Here is a 4,009-nt window from a genome sequence, read left to right on the forward strand (position 1 = left end):
CTGCAGTCCGGCAGCGCCTCCCGGGCCCCGCGCTAGGGCCACCGCCGCCTCGCTCGCCGTCGCTGCCGCCGTAAGTCGCCCCGGAGCCCCCGCCCTGGCGCTGCTCCTCGCCACGGGCTCCCCTTTCCGCCTCGGGACCCTTGAGCGGGCTCGCCCCTCTCCAGTCAGGGGCTTTGCCGCAGAGTGCGCGGCGGGGCTCGCGGGGCTGTGGAACCGAGTTTCTGACCTCCCTGTTTTGGACAGGTGTTTTGGAAGTCTTGCTTCCTTCTACCGTGTTTTACTGGGGGCCCCTAGGAGAATCTAGGACCACCGGCCCCACTCCCGGATACCTTCCTCTCCTCGTCTCTCTAGTCTACATTGGGGAACACGGGTTGCCCTCGGTGTCCCTTCCGTGGTTCACCCCCCTCCCCCAGCCGGGGTAGAGTCGGGTCGCTAGCGGGCTTGCTCTGAGAAGGGCAGCACTGTCGGGATCTTCCTATAACAGCCCCTTAGCCTTTCCCCCTCCCCCATGTCTTACTGCATCCTTGTCCCTGATCAGGCTCCAGATTGCTACCAACTGCAGAAGCCAGGTGTTCCTGGGTTCTTTGGGTTGCTAGGACTTCCCCTGTCCTTTACTCGGATGTGTCTGTCCCCCTCCCAACAGGGTGTTCTGTGGCTGTGTTGGGGGCGCCCGGGACCTTCCTCGGCAGGCTAGGATTTCTGCATTAGGGAGTACATCACTTTCAGAATATCCCCCTTCCCCCATCCATACGCCACCCGATGCAGAGCTTGTTCCTCTCCTCCTCGCTCCCCTTCCCCCCCCCCCCTTACCACCGCCAGCAGCACTCTGGGCTTCTTGTTAGCATAGGGTCCAAGACTGACAGTTTGCCAAATCGCACAGCTTGGACCCTTCCTCTCTACTTCTCTGTTGGTACCTTGGGGGACCGCAGAGCCTCTGCATTTCTCCTGGGAGCTCAGCTCCATCCTCTCCATTGCCTCTCCATTGCCAGCAGCAACCACCGGTGGAGACTTGGCAGCTAACTTTTCAGGGGGAGGGGGAGTAGGCCAGGGTTGTTAGACCCCTCTAGGGGACCCAGCTTTGAGTTGGCATGGAGTGGGAATCATTTTTCAGCTTGATAAATAGGATTCTTTAAACCATGTATTGCTTCCAACTACTCCACCCTGTGCCCTTTTCCTCACTTACACTGCAGTTTTTAAGCATGGGGGAATACATTTTATATCTGGAGATTCCAAGATTCACATCAGTGTTCATGATAAATGAATGTCATCTGTTTGGGGGAGGTGGGTAGAAGAAACTTTGCATTGCATCTGGCTGAATTCAGGGGGAGGGAGTAATAATTAGCATGGAGCAAGCTCTGCTACACAAGAGAAGCCGCTTTAAATGCACAGTGGGCACCAGAGAGGCAGGGATGGAAGCAGGAAGTGTGGGTGAGGACCTTGAGGGCAAAGAGGGGAGAGTGCTTTTTAAAAATAACTGTTTTCTCAAGTTTGAACCTGGAGAGATCCTTTAGAGAGCTAGTGGTGTGTTAGGGCTGGTGGATGTTTTAGCTTTCCAAGAGAGATTTCGGGTGTGGTAGGTTTTTCACTGTCTCACAGTCTCTCTGTACTTCTTTTTCTCCACGTGCATTAGAAGATATGGGGGAGGGGGCTTTTTTCCTTCCTCAAAAATTTTTTTTGATGTGTAATGCAAATGGCTGGACAACATTACAGCCTAGTACCAGGATGGTAGGAATCTTGGGGAATTCAGATTTAAAATGACAAAAGCTACATTGTAGCACATTGTCTGTAACCTGGTTCTTGAAATACTGCAGCGTTGTTTTTTTTTTTTTTTTTTTCCTTTGGAACTCATGACCTATAAGGCCTTCAGTTCTCCCTGAAAGAGGATTTGATTGCTTGTTGGGGGGTGGGGGTGGTAGTGATGGTTCCGTGTTCAGCAAGCATTCTCTGTCCTAGAAATTGAGGCTGTCCCTGGAGAAGGCTGCAAGCATGTTCTGTGTTCTCAGAACATCTGATTCAGGGTGTATGTAAATGCGTTGTGTTTCTTAGTAGGGTTGGTCACAGGTATTGCAAAGCAGTTCTTGATGGTACAGGCTAGTTTTATTGGTTTCTTGGGTTCAGTTTGAGAGGCTGACTTTATATGCTTTTGGTTTTCACTTGGGGCTTTGTCAGCTTTTATCAAAATATTTGGAAGATTTTGTTTTAAACTGATAAAGAATAATTAAGGAGAATATAGCCTGCTTAAACACACATAACCCTACAGTTGCTTCCTTGTAGGACCCTTAACAAATTTTTCTTGAGCTCCAGCTTCCGATTGCCTTTATTTAGGCTTGTACCAGGGTTTGGTGGTGTGGTGCTGAAAGGACAGTTCCCCAACCAGTTCTGCAGTGAAGAGCACACATGCTGGTCAGGATTTGGATTTTTCTTTGCTTTATATCCTTCGTTTAGCAGGCTTTCCTGTGGATGTGCATGTGTATGCGCAGCTGGGTTTGTATTTGAGGTTGAAGGCCTAGTTATCACATTTTATTACTCCCACATAACTGTCCCTCATGGAGACAGTGTTTTACAGGCTGCCACAGATCCATATGTAAATCATACAGTGACACTCTGCTGACTGCATTAATTCAGTACATTTCAGTCATTTCAAATAGCAAGACACTGTTAATATTATGGATATTTGGTTTTCACTAGAAAGAATTAGATAGCTTGCCAGGCTAATCAGGATCAGAAGGGCATCTTCCCTGGGTTGATCTGAATATGAGCTGCAAAAGAGACAGGTCACAATAAGCTGGTCTGTAATCCATTGTATCACCAAAGTTTATTCATCCAAAAATTCATTTTAAACTCATAGAAAGGGAAGAGGACCATAAAATTAAGCTTGTACACCCTTCCACCTAACCCAGGAATTCCTCTTACAGGAGATTTCTGCTTTGAATACTTTCATTGGTAGGGAACTTATTACCACAAAAATAGCCCATTCCACGTGGATTCCAGTGTGATTGAAGTACTTTAATCTCACTGAAAATTTAACATAAATCAAGTCAAAAGACATATAAATTAGGTTTAGGTTATGGGGAAATGTCATTTTTGTGCTTACCAAGAAAAGATTGGGACTTAATGAAATTCTTTATACAAGAAACCTGTAACTACATGAAAAGAATACAAAGGGACGTGTCTACTTAAAGCAAGAAAAACATTCTATGAATGGAAAGAAAAATAATTATCTTTAATATGCTGGTATTATGTAACAAGTTGTTCTAGAAGACACATGCTTGAATTAATGAATACTTAATTTCTATGGATTATATCTAAGGAGAGTAAATCCACACTGTATGGAAAGTGTTAACCATTTTATCTAGCGAGAGAAACCACTTACCACACTTAAAAAATAATACTGCAGAAAAAGTTAATATATGTAAAAACAGGAAAAGAGTCATTAGTCTTAACATCCTGAGCAAGAGTTGTCTGTGTTTGTTTTTACAGTCTTTTATTTCATTTTTTTTTTTTTTGCAGGAAGTATTTGAAAAATACTCTGAATGCCAATATTTTTAAATCAAGCCTTTCAAGCTTTTAAATTCATCATCTACTAGTCAGTTGTTTAGGGTCTTAAACTCTACATTGTCTTATTTCAGTTTACCTTTTTCTTGGCCCTTTTTAACTTTTTGGAAAATCCATATTTATTGTGAAAGAATACTTATAGAATTGGATTCCTTTGACATCTCTTAAATTTAGTAGCTAGAGGAGTAAAACGGTTTTTTTTTTTTTTTTTTAAGTTAGTGATTCAACATACAGTCTTACTCGTACCTACTATGCTCAAGGAATTGTACTAGGAACCAGATTAGAAGAAAATGCTGTGCTCAAATACTGGTGGTTTAAGGAAGGAAATAGAACTTTCACCCTTTAGGTTTATTGATTGCTGAAATGTATGGCAGCCTATTAGGTTGAGCCCAGTGATTTAACCTAAAGAAGAAATAGTTTGCACAGGAATGGGAAGGAAATGAAGGGGGGGGGG

The 4,009-nt window shown here is 44.4% G+C and overlaps 1 protein-coding gene across 1 annotated transcript in view; it reads left to right on the plus strand.

The window, feature by feature from the left end:
* Positions 1-4,009, plus strand: part of Scn8a (sodium voltage-gated channel alpha subunit 8) — a 178,557-nt gene continuing 174,548 nt past the window's right edge. The window contains exon 1 of the mRNA XM_048802751.1: positions 1-70. The gene's annotated coding sequence lies outside the window, so the exon portion shown is untranslated. The remainder of the gene's footprint in view (positions 71-4,009) is intronic.

This window comes from Marmota marmota, unplaced genomic scaffold (assembly GCF_001458135.2).
Source record: "Marmota marmota marmota unplaced genomic scaffold, marMar, whole genome shotgun sequence".
Lineage (NCBI taxonomy): Eukaryota > Metazoa > Chordata > Mammalia > Rodentia > Sciuridae > Marmota > Marmota marmota.